Below are 12,374 nucleotides of genomic sequence, written 5' to 3'. Positions count from 1 at the left end.
GATATCCCTCTCATACATATCTATGGGGATTCCAAAATCATTATTGATCAGATTAAGGGCAGTGCAAACATCAACAATCCATTGTTACTTGGTTGGCTGAGGAGAATTGAACTTCTATGGAATCAACACAACAATTCTACTATCATGCATGTTGGCAGAGAACAAAACAAGGAAGCTGATGAACTTTCGAAGAGGGGATTACTAGGTAACTTTGGTAAAATGCACTTGGAAATAATTCTGAATCATAATGTTTTAGATGTAGGAGACTTTCCATTTCCTCGGTAAGTTCTATATCCCCTATTTTTTTTTGTATATTTTGTATGTCTACTAGTCTTAATACTTGTCAGTTCAATCACATTGGATGGAAGGACATGCTGCTAGTTTTTTCGCTGGAACAGATGGTATGGAGGTGCAACAGATATGCCGAGTGCATGCTTTATGTTGGGCGTTTTTTGTTGCAAACAACTGTCTCCTTATATGTTTTGATTTCTGGATGCAAATTGGGTCTATGCACTGTTTATATTTCCATAATATGTTTTGCTTATGCCAATATTTGGATGGAATACTGGATATGCATTCCGAGATAGACATTATATAATGTGGAAATTTTTGCAAGTATTGTATATATCCTGAATATTGATCCTATAATATAGTATATCAAACTTTTTTCATCTGAAAAAAAAGAGTTAGAATTTGTGAAATTTTTACGCTGTAGATGGCGCCATGAAAATTACATATGATATTAAATACTATCAAATATAATGTTCGAGTTGAACGTGTAAAATAAATCTAGACACTGAAACTTACGACTAAGAACCTTTGATCCAATGTCTAGTCAGGGTATCGTTGTCATCTGGACCATTATGACGGTCTTGCTTATGGAAGTTAACTTTAGCATTGCGTTTTTTATTCAAACGCTGATTTATATTAATGTATTACATTTTTCAGTAGATATGCTTCCAAAATTTGCTTACATTTACTTTTTGTCATAATATCTCCTAAAACGAAACCAGAGAAGAAATATAAGCAATAAAGTAGAAAATCTTCATATTCAACCAAAACTCAACAATTCCTCCAAAATGCCAACATATTACAGTGAAATCTTAAAGCATAACAACAGAATAACAACCGACCCAAATAGGCAAGAAAAGAACAAAAAGTTAGGGGAGGGGATAGAGCTCTCATCTCTCTGGTTATGTTGTACTCCAAGTCATCCAGAGGTCTTTCTTGGACATTGTATCTGCAACAGAATTAGCTTCCCTATGGATGTGCTGAAAAGTGATCAGAGAAAGGCCACTGGAGTAGTTGTATCTGAGATATCTATCTATTGAGGTGAGCTGGAAAGAAATTTGTATTGGCCTTGGCCAACATCTCATCTATAACCACGAGAATCACTGTTTAATAAGGGTAGTCTAAATAGCCCATAAATTAGCTCAGAAAATAATCCCATTTAATCAGTTTAGTTTAAAGAGCTCATAAATTAGCCCAGAAAATAATGGAAATTCCAGCCAGATCTTGAAAATCCAAGTTACATTGTAAACCTTCAGAATTTTGGGTAATATAATTTTTTTTTTAAATCTGGGTTACTGCTGTGAAACTTTAGAATTTTCGGTGTCCCAAAGATTTTAGATGGTGTTGAATCCATTCCATTCAAACACTCCAGTGTTACAATTTTATTGAAATTTTACCAAATTCTTGCCAAAAATCTGCCATCCTTGATAAATTTGGTGCCACTAACACCTTTAATATATATGAATTTGGATAATAGATATTTAATTTTTCGCGTATTTACTTCTGATGTTAAAGCTTGCATTAACTTCCGACGTTAAAGGTTACATTAACTTGTGTTTTTTCCATTAAATTGTGCTTTCTGGTTGTTATAATAAAGCCAATGATAGCAAGGCCATCCCTCCGATGGCCTGCTATGTAGCGCAGGACTCCTCTCTTTTTCGCAGCACTTAGACTTAATTGCTTCTGCCTACCCTATGCCTTCCGCGTTCCCTATTCTCCCTTCATAAAACTCACCTTCTCTTTCTCACTACGTCTCCCTCTGTTTACTGTCTTTGCCTTCGTAATTCTGGTCACCAGAGCACTATTCCCCTATGGAATCGAAACCACGAAATATTCCATTCGGTCCTCGTCTCATTCGTTCTGCAGATATGTCGATGGGGGTTTTGCTTTCGCTGACAGGCATTCATATCTTCAGGCCTCTTGATTCCTACGTACGAAGGTGGTTTTCATTCCACTCTCGCGGTTACTCTCACTCCAGGTGGTGCTCATCCAGACTATGGGTTGGAGACTTCCGCACAACATAAACAAAGGCTTTCGAATCACCTGCTATTTGGCACCAGATTTTGAGGATTGAACGCCGACCCACAAACAAAGGGGGTTCTCTCCCTATGCTTGTCCGAGGTTTGATTGGCTCTTCACCGAATAAACAATGCAAACCACTAGGACGGACTCATTTAGTTCCAGCAAATCAAATGAGAGATAGGCCGGTGTTAATTTTGTTATGATTTTTTGGATTGTTTGGTGTTGATGGATAAATTTGTGGTGAAATCAAGATTTGTGTTATGTTATTTAAACTGATTTTTTATTGTATATATGGATTCAAAATAGAACACTTTCATTGTGCAGAGTTACCCATCAAACTTAATTTCAATAAATTCTTTTAAGATTTTAAAAAAATTAGAAAAAAAACCACAATTTTTTTTTTCAAAAATCTCATAATAACAATTAACAATCTTATTAAACGAGCTATGAGATAATTATACGGCACAGTATAATGCTCGCTCTCGGCCAGCTTCTCTAACACTGGCATCACCTCTGAACCCGCATTGCTCTAACAGGAAATACATTCCATTACTGACCAGGAATTTTGGCACACATTCAGACAAGAAGTTAAACAGTTTTATAATGCAAATTTATTAGCTCTACAAGGAATACTTACATTGAAAGTGTAAGCCTCGCTCCTCAAGCCTTCCTTTTCCCGAGTTTCTACTTTCTGCTTTCTAGTTTTCTTTGCCTACTTTTCTACGGAAATTCTGCCCCTAGGGCATACATTTTAATGAAGACAAAAATATATTAAACAGTTATTTAGAAAAAATGAGCATCCGTCCTAAACTGCGATACCACTTAAGCCAGACACTCCATATTTTAGGACTCGCTTCAAAATATCTCAGCAGCTTAATGATATAGATTTCTCTAGAATTAGGATAACTGGCTTCACAAAAAATACTTTTAATTTTAATTTATTTATATTCTAATTTATATAAATAAATTGTAGAAAATATTTAAAATTTATAAGATTTTTTTTAAATTTTACACTGTAAATTTTCTTGGATTGATTTTTTTGTATTAATCAACATTAAAAATATTGACATATAATTTTTTTATATTACATTTAAAATCTACACGTCTCTAAACCTTCTTGACACAATTAACATTAATATTAATACCATTACTTTAATAATTATTATTATTATAATTAATGAACTAAAACAATAATAATATTACTTTTTTTAATTATTATAATATTAATATTTTTTAAAAATTTTAGTTTTTAGATTTTAACAGGTATTTTACTTCATTCTTCCCTTCTTCTTTTATATTTATCTCTTTTCGTCTCCCCTCTCCCATCATTTTATTCTGATAATAATTAGACTCGTTATATTTATATCTCCTCTCCCATCATTTTATTCTGATAATAATTAGACTCGTTATATTTATATCTCTTCGGTTATCTTCTCCTCCGGATAATAATTAGACTAGAAAACTTTAAAATAATTAAAAAATAATAATAATCCATTCAATTTTCCAAATATACAAATCTAATTATCATGAAGAAAACTAAACACTAAAGTGAAAATCGACAGCTTACAAACATCTAAGCATCATTTATAACGATATTAATTTTATTTAACAAATAAATAAATCCACATTCCCCATTGCAGTTTTATTTAAGAAATAAATAAATCCACATTCCCCATTGCACTTGGCTTTTAGGAGAATTACGCCTATAATTGATCACAAAATACAGCAATCCTATCATAATTTTTGACATAATGCACACTGTTTGTACTGAGTGCTTGAATTGGTGGCCACACAAACCGGAGAAAAATAAAGTCGATGAGGAACGGCCCCACAAACTCTGAAAGATGAGCGAGCATTATTGAAAAGGAAGGTGAAAGAGACAAGAGCGAGAAGATTGAAAAAGAGATGTGAAAGAGACACCACTCTACAAACTCGTAATGCACATTATATTTCTTCTGCATAAAAGAAAAACGTTAGGCAGGCACGAACCCGGCGGACCGATATTTCTACCTGATACTCCTATGTGAAGAGGCGGACCAATATTTTCAGCCGATTCTCCTCCCACTAAGGAATTTTCAAGATAGATGGCTCTACCAAGGAAGGCTACCCTCACATGTCGACAGTCTAGAGGCAACTCATGGGCATCTTCAACGTTACAAAAGCAAACAATGGATCCTGTCTCGACAACGCCGCTGAACATGCTTCCCTCATATCCACCTGATCACCTTCGACTCTCCAATCGAAAATGTGCAATAGTTGAGCCAATGAAAGCTCAAGCATAGTAATGGCCATCAGAATCCCAGGGCACCCTCTCCTTCCTGAGCCGAATGGAAGCATTCTGAAGTCTGATGGGCTTCCTGTTAAATCTACAGAGGCTTCCTGCATAAATCTCTCAGGCTTGAATTCTGAAGAATCTGCTCCCCACACGTTGGGATCCCTTCCAATAGCCCACAAATTGAACAGTAACATTGTTTTCTTAGGTACATCGTATCCTCCTACTTTCACTGCCTCGACAGACTCATGGGGAAGCCCTAGTGGCGATCCTGGGTATAATCGGAGAGTCTCTTTCACCACGCATTGCAGGTATTTCATGCTCGCCAAATCCGACTCCTCCACTTTGCGATGTTTGCCGACTACATGCTCGATTTCTTGCTGCAATCTCTTCATGGCATGTGGATGCCTTAGCAGCTCACTCATTGCCCATTCTAACGTATTAGATGTAGTCGCTGTTCCACCGACGAACATGCCCTTTTCCGAATACAAATTCATTGCGTTATAAAATCAAACACTTTGGTCGATTGAATTTGAAGAATCAGAACTAACAGTATGGTAATCTTATAAAAAGAAAAGATTAGGAGCGAGAGACATACCAGAACGATTGCCTTCATTTTTTCTCGTGTGATTTCGTTCTCCGCCTTATCGGTCTCAGCTGCCAAATCGAGGAGCACATCAACGAAGTCTTTAACAGACTCCGCCTCATCCCTGCCATTCGTGGCGGCTGCCACTCGATGATCAACATGGTCCTCTATTATTTTCTCTGCGAATTCGTCGAATGTTTTATGGATCTTCTTCATGCGCCGCTTGACACCTTGCAAATCAAGCCAATCCAAATACGGAATGAAGTCTCCAACGTTAAAGGCTCCTAACGCAATTGACACTTCTGAGGTTAGATCCTTAAATCCTTGGCCATAGGCACTCAAATGATTATCACAAAATTTTCTCCTCGTCAGCATTCTCCAAACTATATTGGAGACTACATTAGAGATGGCCTTGCTCAAATTTACCGCAATTGTTCCGCTCTCGCTCTCCTCCCACATGGAACGGATCATCACAGACATCTCTTCCTCTCGCACATGCTTGAAGGACTCAATTGTTTTGGCATTCAGCAATTCTGAGACGCATATTTTTCTCATTTGCCTCCAGTGATCTCCATACTGTGCGAAGGCCACATCCTGGTAATTGAAAAATATATATTTTCCACCGGTTGTTAGAGGCCTGTTGGAGAATATCAAATCATGAGTACTGAGAAACTGTTTGGCCATCTCAGAAGAAGAAACGACTAGGGTAGGGACAGAGCCTAAGCGCAAAAACAGAATAGGACCATATCTGTCAGCAAGGTCTTTAAGAGCTCGGTGAGCAGGCAGCGTCAACTGGAGGAGATTTCCAATGATCGGCCATGGATAGGGTCCTGGAGGCAATCTAGTATTCCTTCCGCTCTTGTAATGCAATATTAAGAAAAAGATTAACAGAGTTGCGAAGCCAAAAGCTGCGAGCGGAGTCTGAAAGAAGCTCTGAAAATCCATATTGAACCGTCTACCACTTGGCATAGTGAAGTAAACAATAGAAACCCACAGTTAGATTTCTTAAGAAATTTTCACATCCGACAAAATTAGATTTCTTAGGAATTTTTCACATCCGTACAAAATTGTGACGTCATTAGACAGCGCCTTATTCATATACCTTTCTCCACATTAACAGTCCTTGACTTTTATATGGACGGTGAGCAAAGTAAATTAAAATAGCGTACATAGAAAGTCATAATTTGGTATCAGCATTGGCTGGGATAAAAGCCTTTCAACTGAAATTTGATGACTCGTATTCTGCAGACCTTAGCATTAAATGTTCAAAATTCTGATGATTTGTATATTTTCAGGTGCAGCATTAAATATGAAATGTGATGATTCGTATTCTGCAGATTTTAGCATTAAATGTTCAAAAATCTGATGATTTATATTATCAGGTGCAGCATTGAATATTGGTAGCAAAATAAATATTGATCATCAAATTCGTGTACAATAACTGGAAGGGTGTACCCAAAAGTTATAGTATTGGATTGAATTTTTGTAGTTAGGGTGTACGCAAAGTCATAGTATTGGATTGAATTTTTGTACATTGAATTTATAGATAGTATTAAATATTCACTTAATGTAATGAGGTTGTAAATTTGTTTTGAAAATAATAGAAATTGATGTAAGATTTTAATAAAATTAGGCAGAGATTTTGAGAAATTTGGGTTATAGTGATGAGTTTGAAGATTTTGGGTGCCCAAGGGAGTTTTGATGGTGGTGAATCTGTTTCCACCATCAAAAACAAGATTCGAGCACTTCTGCTGTCAAATATTTTGAAAAAAATGATGAGATGAGGTCATGGCAAATTTGCCACCTCCTTAGTCAATTCCTTAAATATTTGTGGCAAAATGAATATGAGTAACTAAATTAGTTTACACTAAATATTGAGTTTCAAAATGAATATTAGTCATCTAATTAGTGTTTATGGATTATTATCCTTCAATTTTAGTTTAAGTTTTTAATGTTTTGTTTTGTTTTTTTTAAATTTAGTAAAAAATTGTAGGAATTGAAAAATTGGCTATATAAACGGCACAATAAGTTATTTTAGTTTTTTTTTCGAGTATCCAAACCATTTCTACATTCAAAAATACTATTTAAACAATCTAAAATTACCATATGAAAAGAATTAGATAACAAAATTATAATAAAATAAAATATTTAGTTATATCACACAATCATAATAACCTACTAATTTTTGATACATTAAACTTATAAATTGACATTATACAAACTGTAACAATACATTAAATACTATATTAAATTTAAATATTATATATAACAAAAATATATATATATATATATATACTTATATAGGTATACCTATATAGTATTTAATATAATATTTTTATATACACATTATCTTATCAATAAGAACATAAAATATTGTATTTTTTTTCAATAAATATATTGTACCTGTTATCACCAAAATGAAATCAAATGATACCTAAACAATTACCTCAGAAACAATAATCAATAGCATCACTCATGACTCTATAAAGCATAATATAATATATAACGATGGTTAATATAAACTAATTATTTGACAATAAATGTCAATTCAAACGTATAACCTGGTACCAAAGTATAAGGATAAAATAATATATAACGGTGGCTAATATTGACTAATTATTTGACAATAAATGTAAATTCAAACGTATAACCTGGTCTCAAAGTAACAATGTCGTACCAATTTTTTTTACACCGATTGCTCTTACAATACATGCAAAGGACACCTGTTTTCCACTGCAATTAATGGCAGCCATCTGCTACATGTGCAATTCTTTGGTTAAAAATAAATAAATAAATTGATGGCTACATGTGTACTTCTTTGGTTAAAATAAGTAAATTAAAATACTACAAGGTTGGCGCAAATTTATGTACTCCATGCTGTTAAAATTTGAAAATTGCGAAAATTGACTTTATAAATAGTACACAGACGAAGCCATAATGTTATACGGAGTCGATGGTGGTTCCGTTGGATAAAGTAAATCATTTTTTAGGTTTTTAATTTTGTTTCTTTTCTATAAATTGACTTTATGAATAGTACACAGACGAAGTCGATGGTGGTTCCATTGGATAAAGTAAATCATATTTCAGGTTTTTTATTTTTTTTCGTTTCTAAGTAACTGACAGCAATCCCATAAAAGGAATGTTAAGAAATAAAATCTGTCTTTTTTTTTTCCAAAATAATCTCCTCTACGCTGTAATTGTTAGTAATTTAACCAGTGAAAGATTTATGACAAATAACTTAAAAATACTTAATAAAAATAAAGAAAAAATACTTCAGACTATCAAATTCAAGTTTATTAAACACCATATAATAATTTAATAACTAGCATATCTTTTAAGTGGGAAAGGAATGTCTAATAGTTACATTATTACACCCTATAATAATTTAATAACTGGCATATCCTTTAAGTGGGAAAGGAATGTTTAATAGTTACATTATTTAAAGATAGGAGGATTCGTTGTTTTGTTTTTGTTTTCGTTTTTTAAGTGAACTCTCAAAAAAGTTTTTAGTCAGGTTAAATGTGAATGCACATAGAAGGAGTTGTTTTTTTATTCGGAAAATGAATTTTCAAAAGGGTTTTCCGAGAGGGTAAATGTGCACGGTTTTCCGAGAGGGTAAATGTGAATGCACATAGGAGAGGATAAATGTGAATGCATATAGGAGGAGTTCGCAGTGTAGGAGTTCCTCAATTAACCATTCTTGTTAAGTCAACTCTAGAGAGTATTTTTAGTAGAGTTTTTAATAACAATAAAATGGTGATATATATGGAGAACTTTCTAATGACTATTGGGGTACAAGGAAATAGAGCATCATTATGTATCATGACATTTTCATGGGTTATTATTACAATTCAAATAGAGGTAGGAAACCATCTATTCAAATGAACACGAAAAGCCTTATATGTAAGCAAAGTATTTATCCAGAGACAAAAATATAAATGTGCATAGTTAAGGTGAGAATTTAACCTTGAACCTTGGTGGTGATTTGCTACTAAGAAATAGAAGTGAAGGCCTCAACCTCAAGTTTGTCTCCAAAATTGCAATTCTCGTCTTCACCCTTGACCTTGGCATATTGCCCCTCAAGTCCATACCATAAAGCTAAAGCCATAAATAACCATATTGAGGCTTCAAAATGTTGATGGTTCTATTTGTTTTAATTGGGATTTCTATTTTGCTATTAGTCGCGTGTCTGTTGTTTCTATCGATGCTACTCTAGTAGGTGTCATTGTCGATGATGTCTTCTTACCTCCAACTTATAAACGCCGGCAATCCCAAACCATGACGAATAGGTTGTAGATAGATAGGTCACACCAAATCCACATTAAATAATTGGATAAACATGTGGCGATTTAAGGCCCTTGATTGTTGTTTCTATCGATGCTACTCTAGTAGGTGTCTTTGTCGACGGTGTCTTCTTACTTCCAACTTATAAACATCGGCAATCCCAAACCATGACGAATAGGTTGTAGATAGATAGGTCACACCAAATCCACATCAAATAATTGGATAAACATGTGGCAATTTAAGGCCCTTGATTTTTGAAATTTGAGCCACTTGATCCATCTATTTCCATTCACTCCATGGCATGCCAAACATAAAATGGACATGACCATGAATGATTACATCAACATGCAAATAAAGAGTAGACTAATGAAATAGTGTATGCCCTAAAAGTTCATAAGTGTAGTGAACCCAATGAAGTCCCTAAATTATGAAGAAAACAATAGTAATGGAGAAAAGCTTAGGCCTAAATTAGATGGAACCTCAATGCAATGGAAGAGATCATTTGCATGAATGCATGTCGATTATTTGGAAGTTGTAATTAGTACACAAAAATTCAACAATACTTTCTAAAAGATCCTAAGCCTTCGAAGATGGTTGAGCATGGAAAGAAGATGTTAATCAAAGACCTTTTTTATCCTAATAAATGATCATTGAACTAACAAAAAAATTCAAAAAAGAGAAGATATCTTCCTTGTCTATAAAGGCACACTATAAAGAGGTGCAGAGGCATACCTCTAATATCCATGTCCTTGCAACCTCTAACAATTAGAATTGTGGAAGTACACAATTGTAAATGAAATATTCTAAATCACTCAATGTTTCAATGTTTCTCTCATTTTAGCTCCTCCATGTCCTTGCAACCTCTAACAACTGGAATTGTGGAAGTACGTAGTTGTAAATGGAAGATTCTAAATCACTCAATGTTTCTCTCTCATTTCAGCTCCTCAAATGGCAATTCGGTCATATGTGGTAGAGACGGTGGGAAAAGTTGATGATTCTCAATTTTTGCTAGTTGTGAAAGAGTTTAATACACTGGACTTTTCAGCACTGCAGAAGTTCACTAACGATGTGTAATTAGGTCAAATGGATGGTATATTTCATAAAGTATCATGGGTATATTCATACCATAAGTTATGGATGATAAGAGTAACGTGAGTTGAATTGATGGCATTGAGTTTGTTTTTCTCATAAATTACAGTCCTTTTGTTGATGGGGCTTTTTATATATAATATCAATATTTCTATCAAATGTTCTAAGATGCTTCTAGGCAAGTTCTAATAAAGAAGAAAATGTGTTGTTTTTTATTCTGTCAAGACAAGTTCATGTAGTGAGATAATATTTTTTATAATCAAAAGTATGTTTTCCAGGAAAAGAAAATGTGTTCTTTTTTATTCTGTCATCAAAAAGCAAGTTGGAGAATCAATGAAAATTAAAAAAATAAATATAGTTCTCATTTTGTATTTATCAACTTATACATGATAGAGATATCTAAAGGCAACTTTTGATTTACTGGATATCCAACATATCAAAAGGGATTGAGGGTTATCTCATAAATTTTCAAACAAACTACCACAAAGCATTTTATACTTAAAGCCAGAGGAGATTGCCCATGTAGGTTTCTGCAAAGCAAAAGGTTGAATTTTATTTACATATTTTGTTAAAAGTAATATTTGCACAAAATTTTGTGAACATTCAGACCTTTTCATCAGAAATTTAGTGGAAAAATTTGTAAAATTCCCTGTGCATAGTTATTTTATGTATGAGGATCGCCCCGCTCTTAGTGGGAAACTCGAATTTGCTGTCGTTGATCAGTCGCTCCCACACCTATGGCATTCGTAGTGAGGGAAAGCTTTCTAGCCTCGAGGGATCTTCACCAAGTAATCTGTCGCAAGAAAGTTCTATGTGGGGAAATAGCCAATAGTAAAACTCATGAACAAATTTCTCTTGCTTACAGAAATCTAGGCACATCTATTCTCGTTATAATTAATAATGTGGAGTTTGTCGAAATCCCTAAAACCTTACTACGCTTATATTTCTGATCATATTTTCCACAAAATATTTTATTCTCTTCATATTTGTCGAAAGTGTTTTACATCATCAAAACCTAAAAAAACAGGGGAACTTTGAATCTACTATCACTTCTAGGTTGAGGTATCGTGTCGCCCCGAATTCAATAATACATCTCTTCAACAACTCAAATGTTGCGGTAATTTGTGATATTTAGGTTTTTATTAGATGCTAGGCTTAAACTATGTTTCTAGCTCAATATAGAAAAAAGATTTCCGTTTTCATGATACATGTAAGAACGTCATTAAATGTCACATGGACTCTTGCATTTGTTAGGAGATGCAAGTACCCTATTCGCTGGAACCCTAGAGCTGTCAATTGAGTTTTTATGTCACAGTGACACAAAATATTTGAACCAGAAACTATAAAAGAAAGAATATTTGTTTATTTGATAAGCCTATAGGGGGTAGAGTTGTGCCCTCGAATCAGGGTGTATTCATTGCCAAAATTTGGATTTTATCCAAACTTTATTTTTTGTCTTCTTCTTTTTGCTCACCTTTTTTTTTGGCTCAAGGCTTGGAATATCACCATAATGGTAGAATTATTTGTTAACAAGCATCATAGCGACTTTAAAAATACTTCAAATCTATTCAGTCTTCTATTTCGGTCCATTCAATCATTTTCATGGGTTTTTTTTGACCGATTTTGTTTTTTACAAAGTTGTGTTAGTTGATAGAATATGAGAACCATTGGCCAAAACTGATACTAGGAAGGTTGCAGTGATATTTGAAAAGTTTAATATCCGTTAGGTACTCCAATTATTTCAGCATTTTTCTAATTTGTCTAGTTTGGCTTTGAGGGTCACCATTTTTCATATTGTTATTACAGTTATGGAATTGGTAATGAAAGTGA

At 33.9% G+C, this 12,374-nt stretch overlaps 1 pseudogene across 1 annotated transcript; it reads right to left on the bottom strand.

Annotated features, from left to right (window-relative positions):
• Nucleotides 1-3,998: 3,998 nt before the first annotated feature.
• Nucleotides 3,999-6,116, bottom strand: LOC149252337 (cytochrome P450 750A1 pseudogene; annotated as a pseudogene). The gene is made up of 2 exons (XR_016266044.1): nucleotides 5,184-6,116; nucleotides 3,999-5,061 (listed from the first exon to the last, which is right to left on the bottom strand). The product of XR_016266044.1 is annotated as a cytochrome P450 750A1 pseudogene (transcript).
• Nucleotides 6,117-12,374: the final 6,258 nt, after the last annotated feature.

Source organism: Pinus tabuliformis, chromosome 7, assembly GCF_031772625.1.
Source record: "Pinus tabuliformis cultivar Carrire ecotype Pingquan chromosome 7, CPIR1, whole genome shotgun sequence".
Taxonomy (NCBI): Eukaryota; Viridiplantae; Streptophyta; class Pinopsida; order Pinales; family Pinaceae; genus Pinus; species Pinus tabuliformis.
This window is presented reverse-complemented; position numbering and strand designations above follow the sequence as displayed.